Genomic DNA, 18,760 nt, shown 5'->3' on the forward strand with positions numbered 1-18,760 from the left:
CTAACAGAGTCACATACAGGAACAGGGAGAACTTCCATTTTGTTCTGAAGGTTGACATCATTATGATAAACAAGGAGCTCAGTGTCTGTGAGCGAGGGGAGTTTGCATAATGTCCAAGATGTCTGTCTATCTGCCTATGCATAGGGCTGCCATCATAGTGGTATTTTTGAAACTCTGAATCAAAACACCTTCCCTAAATCTGTATTTATTTATCTGACTATCTTTAGTATTTCTAGGACTGTTGTCATTGTAAAATCAAGGCTTTAGATATATAAATATCCTGGTATTATTATTATCCTTCTGACAAAGGAGAGGTAATGACTACATGCCAAACTGTGTGTGTATTTCACTTGTGTGCAGCCATTCAATGTCCCTGTGGACAGTATCTCTTCTGAGCTGATTTGACTCAAAATCAGCCTTGACAGCCAAGGGCCTATCATTGCTGAGGTCAGGCTCCCCACATATAGCTCAGCATGCTTGCTCTTGTTCCCACTATTTCCCTGCATTTGGAGACTATAATCAAGGTGAGCATTACGCATTGTCATTGACCAGCTTCTGGATTCTAGGGTGACATGACTGGCCCAAAACTGACTTTCTTTGTTGTCTGATTAGACGTGAGGGTTTTTTCTCTTTCCATTGTGATGCATTCATTCATTTCTCGTTAAATTAATGCCATGCCTCCTCCAAGACTACTTAGAAACTATAGTGTATGCAACTGGTGATGCGTGGATGCTCCCTGGATGCTTGGGAGATGTAGCCACAAGAAGCATTTTATACTTGTTTTTCACCTGCAATGGCTTCCTTTTTCTCCTAGATTCAATTCGAGGTATAAACACTGATCGATGCTTGGTTTGGATGCTGGCTTTCAGATAAACTGCTTGTGCCCACAAACTACCTTAACAGTTGCGATCAGCTGAGGTGCTTGTACCAATAGTCCCTAGATTTAAAAGTGTGTAATTGGAGGCAGAACATTCTTGGTGGAGAGTTCTCAACCCTGGAATTTTCTTCCCCACCTGGTCTGACACAGCTAGAGGTTTGTTGACCATTAGAGCACAGTGTGAGGCCCATCCCACGACTCAGCATATGCTTGAGGGGAGGTTTGATTTATTCTGTTGACTTCTTTTTCTTTTTTCTGTTGGGTCATTAAAAGTACATATTGTGTTTTTTAGGTATTGTTCATTGACTCTTTAGACCTTTGTACTTTATTAATTTAAATTAAAGCAGTGTTTACTTAAGGCCTGCGCTATGCTGGTGACTTTGGCCAGTATAGCAATGTTGCTTAGGGAAGTGATTTTTTGGTTACATTTTTATATTAGCTAAATACCTAGTGTAGGTACAGTTATACAGTCAAAAAGTGTTTTTGCCATTGTAGCTTTGTTTGGGGGACTGTATAAGCTCTTCTGGAAAAAGTACACTTGCTGCACCTCCAGTAGGAAGATCTGCCAGTATAGCTAAGCTGGCAAATCCTTTCTCATGTGGACTAGGCCTGAATCTCTTTTGCTAGCTTGCTGAAGGTTGAAGTAATACACTGAGGCCATGTCTACACTAGAAGCACTTAATATTCTATGCTCGCAAAGTGTTCCTAATATGAACACAGCTATACCAGCAAAGTTGAGCTCTGTATTGGTATAGTAAAGCCACCCTCCATGAGCGAAACAAGCTACACCAGTAAAAGCGCAGCTTTGTTGGCATAGTTTCTTGTACACTAGATAGTTCTGCTGTTTTAACTACACCAGTATAGTAAGAGTGGCAAAAAATCCTAGTGTGGACACAGTTATACTGGTGATAGCTTATTGTAGCTTGGGAAGTGGAATAAGCGATAATGGTCTGTCACCTTTATACTGATACAACTACGTTCACTAGGGCTTTTACCAATATAACTATTTCAGGGGAAAATATTATCCCCTGAACTGAAAAATTATACTGGTAAAACTTTTAAGTATATTGTAGACCCAGGCCTAAGATACAATAGGACAGAGGTCAGTTCAATGAAGGGAACACAGCTATTGTGTTTTTCATTTTTAATTGAAACTAGGAAAATGCAACATCTCTTGGAACAGAACTGATGATTTCTAACAAGGCCTGGCTCTTGTTGTGTGGTTGGGAAAGTGAAATACAATCTGAGGGTAGATGTTGTCAGAGCCACTGAGGTTAAGCACCCCAGCCCCAGGCAAATCCCCTTGTTTTTACAAGCCACTACAGCGAGGCTGTAAAATATTTTAAAATGGGTGATTCAATATTAGTCTCTAAACAGTGCAAAGGTAATAATATACCATGGGTGGTAACTTGAAGCTGGCTTCATAAACTTAAAATCCCACTCTGTTGTCTTTAACCTTGGTAGGATATTTATAAATTAAATCCTCTCCAAATTAAAATACATATAGATATCTAGAACATTTGAGACAGACATTTAAGCATTCAACCAAAGGCTTGCAGATTGGAGAACTTAGTTACAATGGGTTCCATTGGTAGGGTAATTGCTGATATAATACTCACTGCTGCTGCCATTTCTTTCCTGCTAAACTGTTGAACAAGACCATAAATAAAACGAAATAATCTCTATCCTGGAGTGGAGAAAATTGTCAGTTCCTTTTTTCCCAGGAGTTTGAACCACTTTGGTGGCAAAATAACACTACCCTGTTTGTAATTTGAAGATAGGACCAGTTTCAAAATCATTGAACCAATAACAGGGACATAAGTGGTGGGAAAGCAATTTATTCTGGGCCTTTGGTGTGGGGCTAAGCAGCATTACAGTATTCCACAGAACTCAATTCTCCAACAGACACAGGTAACTTCTGTAGTTATCTGGTTGTCTATGACTTGGTTGCTGTGCCAGAAGGATGCTGCTTTGAAATACTTTGCAGTTAGTGAGAAGTGGCAGAGAAATTTTGGTTCAGAAACCAGGATTGTTTGCCTGGGCTGATGTTTTAGGCTTAAATCTATGGATAAGGTTACATATCACATGATGAATCCCTTTCTGTCACAGGATCAGAAAAACAGCCTGTAAATACCCAGTTTTTCATGATGGTAGCTGGTATTTTCAGGCAGGGTATTTAAAGTTATATCAAAATGAAAGAGCTAGAATTTAAGCCTCACTTGGGTATCTGCCATTATTCTTCCACTTGCTCTGTTGGATTTGAACAGAGCTAAAGCAATCAGCAGGAGACACTCAGTTCCTCATTCTTTTGGGTATCTTTGAGCAAAAGCAGTTGTTCCTAGAATACAATATAAAGTGTCTTTGTAGGAGTCCCAAAAGGCTTTACAGAGTTAAATAGTATAAGGCAGTAGACAGTGTATTGTGTAACATGTGCATGGTATGTGATACGGCTAATGATGTAACGACATCGCATTGCAAAAGAGGGAAATTAAGTATCAGTGAGGGAGAAAACCTAGCTTGTCAACTGAGAGTTGATGAGGGGGAGAGATGCAAGAAAGCTCACGTCTGGGAATCATGATGGCTCAGTCAGGGCAAGGAGAGCCTGCACTGTTTTCACCAGCTGTGCATTTCTCCTTAGAAACACCACATCTCTTAATTCTTCAGCTCTCTCGGGGCTCATAAGGCTGAAAGGGGAAACTAACTCTGTCATCTACACATATTCAGCTGTAGTGAATAGAAACACTAATGTCATAGTGGACAAAGCACAGCCTGCAAACCAGGTGTGCCTCACAGAGTTCTGCAATGTGGCCCAGGGCCATCCCGCTCTTTGTGAGCAGATACCAAACAAGTGATGGGCACACTGGAAACAGAGTGGATAGAAATTAGTAGGTGTGTGGCTCATTAAACTACAGCTTCCATTGTACATCCCTCAACAGTACAGTGTCTATCTGCATTTCTCCAGTATTTATCCTGTTGTCTAGCCACAGCACATCCATCACTATAGCACTTCATTTTGCTGTTTTTAGTAGTGGAGATTAAAATGGATTCCTAGTGTAGAATAAGGGTAGTGCTGATAAGCAGAAGCAGACCAAAAATATTTTTATGGCTAATTAATAATTAGTGCATCTGGTATCCAGAGTAGCAGTTTATGCGTGTCACCAGAAAGTTAGTGAGGCCCTCTCACCCATGGGATGGGAGTGAATATTGAACTGCCTCTCAACTGAAAGGAGTTTTTCTTTCTGTGTATATATAGTATTCAAAGTGAGCTGAGTGCGAGTGCATAGTTAAAATTCTCAACAAAATCAATTTTGTTTTAAAGGCTGATTCCCATTTCTGAGCTACTTGTGAGAGAACAGCTGTAAGCCCTGTGTTTTCTGAAAGCAGAAATAACCCCTCAAGATTTTATTAGCAACCAAGAGCCTGAACTTTTTGACCCTTGATGCCCTTGGGACATTCACACTTCTGCTGACCCCTTTGAGGACCTAATGCAATCTACTGTCAGTGAGGGACAACTGGCAGTCTTGTAGCCCCCTGTAGCGCACTCTCTTGTGGCTGACTTGTAGTCACGTGATGAAAGGTAGCAGGTCGGTGACATCTGGCATACACATGGCCCTCCCTCCAGGGTCACTTGCAACAACCTACATGCATGCCATAGCTGTGAAAGGAAAACATTGTTTGCTTTCAGACCATTAACATTTCACTGCTATGTTGCTTTTGCCTGTCACCCATGAAGACCCTACACTGGACCTTTCCCTGGGCACAAGCTAAATGATTTGGATGGATTCAGCTTAATAGCTTGGAAGAAGGCAATGGCTCCAAAGATGAGGGTGAAATCTCAAATAATAGCTTGGGTTGAAAGTCAAACCCAGATCCTTCTTTAAGATTTGGATGAGGATCCCCTTTCCTCCTCACACACTTCCCAACCCTCAGCATGGCAGCAGCTTTTTTACTGCACAGGTCGGTGGTCCTACTTTTCCTCATTTCTCTTACCACCAGAATCCAATGAGACCCAACAGGTTCTCTCCAACCCCATGGCCCCACTCCTGTGGTTTCCTCTATCCCTGCAGACCTACATAACATAACAAACGCTGGGTTTCCCTTTGAACTGCATGACCATTGACCATGCAACATAAAAGGATTGTGAAGAGGATCCTCAGAAAGTTTGGCAAGATGTTTGACTGCTTTCCCAGGTCACTGCAGTTCACCACTACCAACTAAGCATCTGCCCTCAAAGTCATCTGAAGATTCTACGTGATGAGGAACCTCAGCTCCATCATGCCCTCCATATACAGAGAACAGGTGATTAACTGTGTCACCATTAATAGCAATACATTGTTAATTCTGGAACCTGATGATGATATAATGGTGTGATTCCACAAGCCTTCTGTACAAGGAACTCCTGTTGACTTCAGTATGAGTTCTGCAAGCAGAGAGCTTTCAGAATCAAAATCTAAATGTTAATATTATTTCAATGCTGATCACTTTAGCAGAAACTAAGTTGTTTAGGGATTGTGAGCAGAGCTTATGTAGAAGGCTTCCATTTTTTTTCTTATCTATCACTTCCAACTTAAAGCCATTTGTCATTCAGTTTGTATGAAGGAATGAACTTGTATAGTGACATTCTAAACTATAGTGAAGGTCATTTGAAAAGTTTTTTTTTTTAATCCACATTTTGAATCCTATGCTCCTGGGAGCTTTATTGCCCTTTGCTAGGACTTTCCACTAGTAATCTCAAAGCATTTAACAAATATTAGTGAATTAAGCCTCTCAAACTCCCTTGGAGTAAGTTATTACTAACCCCATTTCATAGATTGGGAAACTGAGAAAAAAAGACTTAAAGTGATTTGTCCATGGTCACACAGTGAGTCACTGTCAGAACTATGAAAAGAACCCAGAATTCCTGACTCCCAAGCCTGTGCTCCAGCCACTTGACTTTGCTGCTGCTTCAGACCATTGCCATTCAAGGTAGATTCAGTGCAATCCACTGTAGCAAGGAAAATGCAAACTGGTGACCTCAAATTTTAAGTAAACAAAAACTGTCAAATATTTTATCTTAAAATGCATTTGTACAGCAAGATGCTACAAAGACTTGATCTAGGAGTAAGTTTTATGTTTGTAAAACATTTTAGTTTCCCTTTTAATGTTTTAAATTTAATCCTCCCCTCACCCCCCTTCCAGCAGTAGTGATGGAACAGTTGAATGTTCCATTGCCTGAGCCAACTTCTCTTGTCCTAGGAAGAGGCATCATAACAACTGTGCAATCTGATTGGGAGAGTTCTCAAAAAGGGCTTTCTTTCTGCTCTCAGAACATCCTGCTGCTCTCCACATGCTTCAGCCTAAACCTAGACCAATTGCCCTCCAAATCTGGTTTTGATACTTACAAAAATTAAAAACAATGTTTTAGCAGGTGGCAGAGTTGCTTTCTAATTACATGTTGCGTGAGAAAAGACACAACTGAACTGAGATTAAAGCTCTACTCGTGGTAAATATTAACTATTTAAAGCTTGCATTATTTTACAGATCATTTAGACCCTGACTGATGCAGAGGTTGGGCTATATGATCCTAGAGAAACTTTTCAGTCAATTCTCCTATGGATCCTGTGGAATGTCTTGTTTTTAAAATGTATAATTACATAAACGTTGCTGTTCTCCATAACAATGTTTCCAGATCTGAAACTGATGCAGCTCCTGGTAGATGATTCAGCAACATAAGAAATGTCAGACTGGAACACTGATCCAGATTCTCTTTCTGACCATGGCCAGTGCCAGGTGCTTCACAAGAAGGTGCAAAAAACTCTGTAATGGACATTTACGGACTCACATGCTCAGGGGATGCATTTCTTCCTAATTGCCTGCAGTTAATAGTTGACTTATGTCCTTCCATGTGTTGGGTCTAATGAGGAAGGCATCCCCCCTTTCATTCAGTGACAATGTGTTTCTTCTTCTGCTTTATGGACATGTTTGCTGCCTCTTGACTAATGTTTCAGATCTTGCCCTAACCATTATCAGGGCCAGAGGATTCAGGGGGCCAGGGGCAAAGCAATTTCGGGAGCCCCTTCCATAAAAAAAGTTGCAATACTATAGAATACTATATTCTCGAGGGGGTCCCCTGCGGAGCCAGGGGCAAATTGCTCCACTTGCCCTCCCCGGGCAGCCCTGACCATTATTAATTATATTGGGGCAATTAATGTCATGCTGATTTCAATTAGACATACTTTACATTCCCTGCTTCCAGTCCTCTTCTCATAGCAGATGACACAATAATTAAGAATGTGCAAATTAAATGTCATCTGAATCCAGGGCATTCTCCTCTCACACACACATTTCTCTCACTCAGTGGTTAGTTTTTTTAAAAAGAAACTTCATACAGTTCTGTTGGCCCATGCTTGTCCTTATGTGTTTTTTATGACTGATATTGGTTCAGGCTTTGCCCCATGCTATTCCCAGCCTGGTTTTAGGTGTTTCTAGTGAGGAGGCTTCCACTGTTGTTATGTATTAATTAAATTAAAGTAAAGCCCCAAAAAAGTGCTTATTCTTAAACAGTTTCCAAACACAAAAGAAGACACTGTCCTTGCTCTGAGGAGCTCCCAATATTTAAAACAAAGTCTCCCTTGACTTCTGCAGTATATAAACCACCATGCTGAGAAATGTTTCACAAGCCTCTGATTGAAAGGCTATATTGTGCTTTAACCCCAGCAAGTCTCCTTGGGAAGAAATGGTGTTCATCTTTCTTTTCAGTACTGAGGTTTTTTGTTTGTTTTAAAGCCAAAGTGTAAGTGGTCTGTGTAGATCATTAGCTGTCTGAGAAGAGATGAAACTTCTCTATGGGTGAAATTCACCCCTTTGCAGAAGTCCATGGGAAGACCTAGTCCTCACTTGAGCAGCACTTAGGCCTTGTGCTGACCCAATTCATAGGACTGAATTTCACTCAGTGTCTGCCCTCTTGAATCCTGCTTAGGAACTCTATGCTTCAGGCATAAGGATGTTTCTGGGAGATGATACAGTTCTTCTCTGTGGCCTTGTCTTCACTAGGAAAATGTGCTCTGCACACGAGTTAGTTAATGAGAGGTAAAATCCTAGTGACATCAAGGCAGCGTCTTGTTTTCATTAGAATTTTTCCTCATGTTGGCTAATTCGAGTTGAGAACACATCTTTTTTTCTAGTGAAGTCAAGTCCTTTGAGGCTGAGCCCGTGCCCAGCAAAATCTGTGGGATTTGGATCAAACCCTATATGCTTAAGGAGTAAGGATGTTTCCAAGAGGGGAGACAGTTCTTTCTCTGCACATTGGGCTATACAAGGATATTCCAGTTACATTTTAGAGGTAGCAAAGGGAGTAAGATGCCAATGCCCAGTAGAATCCAACCCACTATCCTCATTCAAAAAGGTGAATACAGATACTTCTGCACACACTAGAATGCAGCAGCAGTCCTCTTACTGCGGAGCAAACTTTCCCAGAGATGTGGAATAGATGCCTGCTATGTCTGAGCATTAGGGTTGATGCATCGCTCTCTTAAGTGGTGTCACTTTACTGCAGAAACTCAAGACACACTCTAAAGACTAAATGAAACAGATGGTGCTTTGAACCCTGAGGATGCAGCATTATACAACAAAGGAAGCCCTATGTTCACTTCAACCTTAGCAGTCTGATTTATGGGGGCTGCAGCGCGCAGCTTGTTGTGTCACTTCATAAACATGGTTAAGGCTTTTGTAGGAGCAGCTTAATTAGCCCCCTTTTATTCCTTAATTCCTGGAAGTGGTGGAGTGTGCTCGGCTGGCCTTGATGGCAGCAAGAATCCCCATGATTTATGCTCCGAGAATTGGAGGTGAATTTGTTGCCATGGCACTCTAAGGTGTCTCCAAAACCCACAGCTCCTGTCTGCTGAATAGGCTCCCAGCAGCACATCCTAATTGTTGTTGTGCAGCACCAAAACAAATGATCAGAGATTTTCGCAAAGACTATAATCAAAGAAGCATCTCTTGCTTTTTAATATGTGCTGAATGGGTTCATTTGTAAGCTTATTACGACTTTAGAGAGAGACGCTATTAGGGCAATCATTAGGTGCCTGTGAAAACAGGAGGGTAAACCAGGACACATTCCAGAATAACCTCTACTGTAATATTTGTGCATTAAAAGTACCTACCATGCTAAGCACCATGTTCATTTTCCTGTTGCAAGTGCCATAAATTAAGGAAACTCCACCCTCCAAAAAGGTAAACGAGGCACGTTCAAAATAAGGTTATTGTCAGGTTAAAAAAAAAAATGCCAAAGAACCCTAGATGCCTGGAAAGCAGCAAACTGATCAGCACTGGTCTTTTGTATCTCTGTAGTGCTTGTTACCCTAAGGGATGCCAAAGCCCTTAGGGGCCAAATCTTGAAGTCTTTATTCCAGTTGTACTCAATCTATTCTCTTATTGTGTACAAAAGACTTCTTTGCTGGTTGTCTGGGAACCTTCATTGTACATTACACCAGTGGTTGCATTACACATCTCTTTTAAGGGAAGGTGGAGAAGGGAACATTCATTAACTCATATATCTTAACATACCAAGATGAAGGGCCTAAATATATCAACTCCAGTTTATTTTCCTGGAAAACTTCTGAACCTGGGCGGTGGGCTTCAGTCATGGTTATCTATATATCTATTTTTACTTTCTTTCTGGACTAGAGTTAGAAATACCTGTAGTAAATCTTGTCGTGAAGAGGGGTTGTACCCTTGCCTAATTCAGGCCAGGTGGCTGTAATCAATTCCAGTTGTTTTTAAGACCACTGTCTCCTTGGCTTGTCATGGAGTAAGTTGCAGGGGCCATTTACAGTGGCACTGAATCTTCTGTGCTTGCACACAGAATGGATTTTATGGTATATTTGCTGGTTCGTCTCCTACCAATCAAATTCAAAGTCAGCGCCACCTCATTCACCTGAATCATTCTTCATTTCTTATGTCATATCTTAATTCTAAATTATTAGCCCCTCAGGGGAAGGAGCTTGTCTGTGTTTTGTGGGGCTCCCAGAACACCTCTGGAAGGATAAATCTTACTAATACAGTACTACTATTAATAATAAAAGTTATTTAGAACTTCAGAAAAGGTAAATCCCAGAAAATTCTGGCAAAGTTATTTTTGTGATGAATTCATTCTGCCTGTGTTCAGAATGATCAAACTCATCCATTTGAACATGAAGGGTTTTTTAATCCATAGTTGTTTTATTACAAAGATTTGGGATGGTGACTAGCCTTTGCATTTCAGTCTTGGTTTCTCTGTTTTGCTTTCACACCAGTATAGCCACCATCTAGAGTAGATCGAGAGCCAGAGCCTGCTCCAGGCACCAGCCCAGCAGTCAGCTGCTTGGGGCAGCCAACGGTGAGGGGTGGCAGGTCTGGGTCTTGGGTGGCAATTCGGCAGCGGGTCCCTCACTCCCTCTCGGAGCGAAGTACCAGCCACCGAATTGCTGCAGAAGACTTAAGTGGCGGTGGTGGAGGTGCAGATCGCGATTGCGGCTTTTTTTTTTTTTTCTGTTTGGGGCGGCAAAAACCTTGGAGCTGGCCCTGGCAAGAGCATGTGCTTCACTTTTTATAAATAGTTTATGTACTGAAAGTTGTGTTTATTTGGTATTAAAAATTATGAAGACTATTAGTCCTCCAATTAACTAACCAAAGCCTTGCCAAAGCTCTGTCTCCATCATTCTTGGCAATCTCTGCTGCTCTTCAGATCATAATTACAAATACATATCAATCCACTTCACTTTAAGTGTCCCATCATTGCTAATTCACTTGGTGTGCACTGGAATGTTGCTGATTGCAGAAACTCAATTGGTTTTCATATGCAATGAATTTATTAGTTTCCGTGCAGGCCTGAAGATCCCAGCCAAAATCTCTGTGTGCAACTGGGAATCCTGGGACAATCTATAGGTAAAGACCAAGGACTTGTTCGGGATATATTCCTTTCCTGAAGCATGTGTATAATTCCCCACAACAGTAATAGGAAGGTATACATGCATATCAAGGGGTGAATAGATTCCTTGGTTAGTGTGGCAAGCGCACCTCCTTTCCTCCTTAATCTGGAGAAGGGAATTGAAATTGCTCAGTATATCTCATGCCATGAATAGGAAGTTGGCATCTAACTACAGTGAGCTGTATGATGATATTCAGAGCACCCGAACAAGGTAAAGAGCCAAAGATCTTTCTAAATACGGCAATGTGCGTGGTCTGTTTTTTTGGCGTTTTGTCTGATAGTTCTCCAAGGGGTATGAAATCTGCTTATGGCTTCAGCTAGCAACTCCTTGGCTCCAAGGCAAGTGCTATGTATTGCATGCAGGACACTGCTCAACAATTGGGCTGAATCATCAGTTAATTATTATTGAGGTGGAGGTTTCATTGTGGAGTGCTGATGGTGGGTCAATTAAACTTGGGAGATGGTTTGGTTCTGTTTGTTCTGATTATGGTAGTGCAAATAGACTGGAGTTAGAGAAACTTTGGAGATGTCCCTCTTGTTCTTTTTGGGGATTTGGGAGGGATACGACCACAGCCCTATGTTTGCATGAACATGTTTTTGGGTCTACACAGCTTTCCTTCATAAATGGTGTTTGTTTTTACCTCCTCCTGGTGGAAACTGTTGAAAACAAAAAGTGACCACCCTACTCCGTAGCACTGTTCTGTTTTAAAGCGGGTAGCAAGAGCATGGGGTTCCAAAACCCCTGCCAGAAAATGAGTCTGTTTATTTGAGGCTTTTTGGGGGGGAGGGCAGAGGGTATTTGCATAGCTATGCTAGGCAGAAGAGTCTGTGACTCATAACGTACTCCCTTTTGATTGCCTGTTTGTCTTAAAAATCAATGAATTCCCCTCTCTCTGGCCTGAAAAGTATCAGGGATTTAAGAGATTAAAATTCATGGTTTTGGTGCACAAGGTTGCCACGGCAACTGCCCTATGTATTTTTTTGGATGGATTACTGCGTCTTGCAAACAGTCATCAGCTCGCCAAGATACTGAGGCATTTACTCCAAACCAAAAAAGACTGAATCATTAGAGGGAAGGGGAGCAGAGGAGAGTGTCAAGGAGTCAGTCCCTATAAAAGTGAGGTCTGTATAGGCTAACAGAAGAAGTGGAAGAGCGTTTGTGTGTGATGTTAAGCGCTCTAAGTTTTGGGAGTCCCTAGGAAGCACACAGAGTGTTTCTGCACCCAGGAGTACCTGGAATTATGATATGTCATGTCTTGTTGCCTTTAGAGCTGTTGGGTCAAATTCACTCCTGATGCAATTCTAGTAACTTGCACCCAGGGTGAATTTGGTGTGTTCTTGAAGGCCAACATTTTCAAACCTGGGTGCCCAAAGTTAGGATCTAAATCTGTATTTAGATAGCTAAATAGATGTCTTCCATGAAAAGAAAATGTTTTCCAGAAAATGTAATGAATGGGCCAGATTGTTTCTCAAGGAAAGAATTGAAACATCAGTGTGCCTGGGGCTGGCATCAGTGTGGTCTGGGGGAGTAGGGTATTGTACTGTATGTCAGTATCCCTGTTCCTGATTCTACCATTGACCTGGTAAGACCTTTCCCCTCTCTCTGTCTAAGTTTGCTCATCAGTAAAATGGGTATAATGATATTTATCTTCTTTTGTAAGGCACTTTGACAGAGTGGGAGTAGCCTAAGGCGGTAAGCTTCCCTGCAAGGGCTGAATTGGAGAGATAACTGGTTAATCACCCAGTCGTTAATTAGCTGATAAGGGGATTCTGCTCATCAGTTGGGGATGGTTGAAAGGGGGGGGGAGGTGCAAGGAAAAGGAAGGGTAAAGAAATCCAGGATCTCAGAGAGGTGAGGTCTCCCTGCTATCTCTTGCCCTGTACCTAGGGAATAGGATGAAGCTTGGGGAAAGACTTAGGCTGTGAGGACACAAAGCTGCACAAGACTTTGTAAATAAAGCACACTGTGGTGAACCTACATAGGTGTGAGCACTGCTTGCAAAGCGAGGTGCAGGGTTGGTGAAGCATACCCTGTGAAAACTCAGGGCTTGTCTGGGATATTCCCCTTCTGGTGTAGGAGAAAGGCCATAAAGGAAAGTCACCCAGAAGGCACAGTGGAGCAGGCACCATGGAAGAACTTGTGCACAGGGTAGATGAACAGCAAAAGATATAACAGAAAACTCTATAGGAATTTCAACAGACCCAGCAGCAGGAAAGACAGTCCTTGTTGTCCTGGCAAGTTGATTTTAGGCCAATCAGAGATGCAACAACAGTTCTTGGAGAAATTGGTGTGCCCTCCAATAGGGAATGATAACAGAATGATAGGCCTGGGACAGTGCAAAATGAGCCCAACAGATGACCCTGATGACTTTTTGTTATTGTTTAAGAGGGTGGCTTCAGCAGTGGGCTGGGAGAAGAGGGAATTGGCTTTCTGATTGACTTCATACCACTCGAGAGAAGCGTAAGGTAATTATATGGCTGAGTATGGTGCTGTAAAGGTGGCCATTTTCAGTATTGCCAACCACAAATGTTCAAAAATAATGTTAGGCTCCCCCAAAATCATGAAATTGGCATTTAATTCATGAGATTATGTAAAATAATAGATCTGTTCCTATTTGCCTTCTGCTTTTTGAACCTTTAGGGTGCACTGGGGTCCTATTTTGAAGCTTTCCCTAGAGCTGGTAGGGCTTGAAACATACTTTTTCTTTAAGAATGAAGACTGAAATCATCACATATCTGTTTAATTGCAGGAGCTGGGGCTTTAAGGAAAACAATTATCAGGAGACTCTTGATGAAATCATCAGAATTGGCAACACTGCATTTTAGATGGGATGGGTTTGTCTGCAGAACAATATAGGCAGAAGCTTCAAGCCGTAGAAGACCTACTGTAAATAGAGCGCACTATGGTGAGCCTACACAGGAATACTTACAAAGTGAGATGCAGGGTTGTAGGAGCATGCTCTGTGACAACCACTTTGAGATCTTTATGTGAAAAGTATTATGTAATTGCTAGGCATCACTGTTATTTATTTAACTCCACTGAGGGCTTCCTTGCATTGAGCATGAGTGCTGGGGTGATTCGTTGATGTTTCCCTGGTGCTTTGGAAACATAAAGCAAAAATTATACATATTATTTATATTTCAGAGCTGCTGCTGTTTATTACACACTCACCTCTAAGTGTTTCAGCCCAGCCCTCTTCTCCCTTCCCCATGTTCCCTAATTATTCAGTCCAAATGATGAAACACTTGTGACAAGAGTTTCTGGAACAAGGCATTACATGGTCACTTTGTTGCAGAATTCTGACTTGATTAATAGTAGAAAGACAGGAACCAGGCGAGACCAAGGCTTGCTGAGCTGCTGCCGAGAGTGCTGTGCTTGTGAAGGAAACAGTGAAGAAAGCTTCAGTTGTAGATCAGTTTCAATTAAAATCATGGGGGATTGGGGTGGTGGTTAATATTTAAGAGTCTATCAGGTTAATGTTTTAAGGCATCAGTGTGATCCTAGGGACCTCACAAAATGAGCTGTGCAGAGCAGTTAAATGCCATCAGGCAGTGCAGCAAGTTCACTTGGCTTCAGTGTTGCAAGGGGAGACAGTTGTCACGGGAAATGGGCCTGTATTATAGTGACAACTGCGTTTTAATGCAACTTAAGAGGAGCCAGATTGATTGTAATTTAGTATCTAGTTCCATGGCCTTGTGCAGTCTTCTCAACGCTGCTCCATGGGGGCCAATTGTACTTCCACATTGCACTCTGGAATCTAATTGGATTTACATGCAGTAATGTTTTCACATTACAGTGATGACTCTATGTAAGCGCCATAAAATTCCAGTGCAATTATTTATACAGTGCCTACAGTTACAGGATAATGCATGGGGCTGATGGCCCATGCAAGCTCTAATACTATCAAAATACCATATGGTTCACCTTTTTTCAAAGCCTTCCTGTCAGGCAGAGTTAGTAAGGGTTTAAGATTAGACTGGGCCCAGATCCACCAAAATATCTCCCCTTCCTTTTCCACGGGGAGATACTGGCACTGACCTTTTGCAAACATCCAGAAGGCAATGGCCCCTAGCTGCTGCCTGCCCCTCAAAGGGGCATGTGGACCTGGTGTCTGTATCCATTTCCCTACATTCTGCACAGACAGCACATGTGGTGGGAAAAAGGAGTGGCAACAGCTGGTTGCATTGATGATCAGGGTGCCTTGTCACCACATGACCCAAAAGCCAATCACCTGGTCTTTAACCCTGCTCTGTGAAGTGTCTAGGAATCAGTGGAATTATACATGACCCAGATCTATTTTTTCCACCCTTGTGATCTTCACAGGTTTCTTGTTTCACTTACTGCCCGCTCCCCAAAGCAACCACTCCCACACACCCCTTATCCCTCTCTCACTTTGTTCTGGCTCTCTTACAGTCCTCCAAGGGATGTGGCAATAAAAGGGTGTGATGGGTTGAATCACAGAAACCCCATTGGGAACTTCCAAGTGATGTGCCAAGACTACATCTGCCCCTGCTTTTTCTGCCAGCTCGGGACTCCTGCACCCTGTCTTGCTGAGCCAGACACGCTCGTCTGCTCCAACACAGACCCAGGGTCTGAATTACCTGCCCCAAAGCTTCAGACTTAACTGAAAGCAACTCACAGAAGTGTTCTTGTCTTTAACACTCAGATGCCCAACTCCCAATGGGGTCCAAACCCCAAATAAATCTGTTTTACCATGTATAAAGCTTATACAGGGTAAACTCATAAATTGTTTGCCCTCTATAACACCGATAGACAGAGATGCACAGCTGTTCTCCCCCCGCCCCTGGTATTAATACATACTCTGGGTTAATTAATAAGGGAAAAGTGATGTTATTAAATACAGAAAGTAGGATTTAAGTGGTTCCAAGTAGTAACTGACAGAACAAAGTGAATTACCAAGTGAAATAAAATAAAACATGCAAATCTAAGCCTAATACAATAATACAATTGAGTACAGATAAAATCTTACCCTGAGAGATGTTTCAATAAGTTTCTTTCACAGACTGGACTCCTTCCTAGTCTGGGCACAGTCCTTTCTCCTGATACAGCCCTTGTTCCAGCTCAGGTGGTAGCTAGGGGATTCCTCATGATGGCTCTCTCCTTTTGTTCTCTTCCACTCATTCATATATTTTTTGCATAAGGTGGGAATCCTTTGTCCCTCTCTTAGTTCCCACCCCCTCCTTCTCAATGGAAAGACACCAGGTTAAAGATGGATTCCATGTCACTGTAAGACTTCATTACCCACTTGCCAGCACACATGTATACAGGAAGACTTACAAGTAAAACAGAGCCGTCTTCAGACAATTGTCCTGGTTAATGGAAGTCATCAAGATTCCAACCCACCATTAATGGCCCACACTTTGCATAATTACAATAGGCCCTCAGAGTTGTATCTGAAACTAGAAATATGAAATATAAGAGTGATACCTTTATACAAATAGGATGACCACACTCAGTAGATTATAAGCTTTGTAATGATACCTTACAAGAGACCTTTTGCATGAAGCATATTGCAGTTACATTAGCATATTTTCATAAAATTATATAGAGTGCAACATCACAAAGGGTTTAATATATGAGTTTCACAGTGTTTCCTTAATCCAGGGGTGGGCAAACTTTTTGGCCCGAAGGCCACATCTGGGTGGGGAAATTGCATGAGGGCCATGAATATAGAGCTGGGGTGTAGGAGGGGGTGCAGTGTGCAGGAAGGGGCTCAGGGCAAGGGTTGGGGCACAGGAGGAGTGCGGGATGTATGAGGGGGCTCAGGGCAGGGGCTTGGGGTACAGGTATGGCAGGGGTTAGGGGGCTCAGGGCAGGGGTTGGGGTGCAGGAGGGTGCGGGGTGTGGGCTCTAACCCAGGGCCACTTACCTTGAGAGGCTCTGGGGTGGCAGCAGCGTGCAGTGAAACTAAGGCAGGCTCCCTGCCTGCTCTGACCCCGCTCCACTCCCAGAAGAGGCCAGCACCACATCCTTGCGGCCCCTGGTGGGGAGAGCAGAGGGCTCCGCGCGCTGCCCTCGCCTGCGAGTAGCTCCCCCGAAGCTCCCATTGGTCACGGTTCCCCATTCCCAACCAATGGGAGCTGCTAGGGGCAGTGCCTGCAGGCGAGGCCAGCGCGTGGAGCACTCTGCTTCCCCCTCCCCTGCCTCAGCCCCAAGGGCCACAGGGACGTGGTGCTGGCCATTTCCAGGAGCGGCGCAGGGCTAGGGCAGGCAGGGAGTCTAAGGCAATCCCGTGGGCTGGATCCAAAGCCCTGACGGGCCAGATCCAGCCTGCAAGCCGTAGTTTGCCCACCCCTGCCTTAATCAAAGACCCTTCCAGGGAACTGATCTCAAAGCAAGGGTTTGAGGGTGAGGGGGAAGCAGATCAGGGAAACTTGCCGCAGTGGTGTGAGGAGTTGTGTGACATGACAGGACAGTGTGTCAAATGTGCATGCGCTCATCAAGATGAGTCAGGGTGGCCTTCGGGTCAAGCCTTCAAAACAAGGAGGCTTTGCATCATCTATTACTCTGACAACCCCTGTGTTTCTCCCAGAAACTCTAATTAAATCTCTTCCTGCTTGAATCTTAGTTAGGCCCTGTGGTTTTACACTTGCTGTAATTTGCCTTAATGACTGAATCATAGCGATTAACCTGAAAGAGTCTGTTTGGCAGGGACTTTCTGCCCTTCCAGACCACAGAGTGAAGGTGGAGCCTGGCTCTTGTCTGTTATCTATAACTTTCTTTCATCTCTAGTGCCACAGCACCTGCTGCTATCTACTGACACATCTCAGTTTTTCCTCTGTGTAGTATTGTAATTCCTTTAAAATATTGTGACTTATGAAAATATAAAATTTCCCCTGCCACGCAGGCCTCTGAAGACTTATAGCGGTGTAATTATATGCATCCGCAGCAGGAATAGGAATCCTATCAGTCTCATTATTTTCTTAATGATAGGTTTATGTAGCATAGTGACATCTCCAAACTAAAAGTTAGAGCCATCTTCTCTGCCAAGCAGCACCTATCCCTGTACTTCTGGCAACATGTGGAGTGAGTGTGTGAAGAAATATGCCACTCAAACATGTGCCGCATTAAGGTTGGAGCTTCACAAGAAAAGAGAGAGAGAGTGTGTGTGTGTGTGTGTGAGAGAGAGAGAGAGAGAGCGGAGGGAATAATGCAAAAGAATGTGAATATTAATTACATTTTAAAATGAATTTGCTTCAACCACATAGTGTCCCTTTTGTGTTCACTTTCGACAAGTATTAAATGATAGAGTTACTGGCAGAAACCTTCACAGAAGGCAAATCTCAAAGTCATGAACACAAGTATTTGTGGAAAACTGATTTTAAATTTACATATATGAGTATGCACCTTCATCCAGTCAAGGAACAGGAAATAGCCCTGTATGATTTATCTGGCCACTCACAGCTAAGCAGCCCATCTTGGGTTTAGAAAATCTGTGATCAAGCCACAGACTAAAAACAATTTTGAAAAGATTAAAATCTGAATTACAGTAATTCCTAGAGGACCCAACTGAGGATCAGGGTCTTATTGCAGTAGGTGCTATCCAAACAATTATAAAAGGCAATTCCTCCCACAGAGTGCTCACGGTCTCAGATTGTGACCAAATTAAACAGGTGGGTGTAATAGGTGAGAGGGTGAACGGACAAAGTGAAAGTAAAACAAGCCTGTTTTCATAACTGTAGTGTCACCCCCACCTGTGCAAAAGATGTTTACTTACATTTGAACAATTAAGAGATCAGAGGAAGTTGTGATCTGCTTGTGTGTGAGAGATACTATGTGAGCAGAAATGAAAAGGTTAAATTCACTGAAGAAATTTAATTGTGAATTATTTGCACAGCTTTACTATGTAAGTCTGAGTATCGGTGTGTCTGACGAGGTCTGTGTCTTTCTGCATAAACTTGTTTTTATAAGGCCT

The 18,760-nt window shown here is 42.7% G+C and overlaps 1 protein-coding gene across 5 annotated transcripts in view; it reads left to right on the plus strand.

Moving 5' to 3' along the window:
* The window catches only part of TSPAN18 (tetraspanin 18), a 178,832-nt gene that overhangs the window by 121,776 nt on the left and 38,296 nt on the right, over nt 1-18,760 (plus strand). The gene's annotated exons all lie outside the window — the stretch shown is intronic.

The sequence above is a fragment of the Gopherus flavomarginatus genome, chromosome 5, assembly GCF_025201925.1.
Source record: "Gopherus flavomarginatus isolate rGopFla2 chromosome 5, rGopFla2.mat.asm, whole genome shotgun sequence".
Taxonomy (NCBI): domain Eukaryota; kingdom Metazoa; phylum Chordata; order Testudines; family Testudinidae; genus Gopherus; species Gopherus flavomarginatus.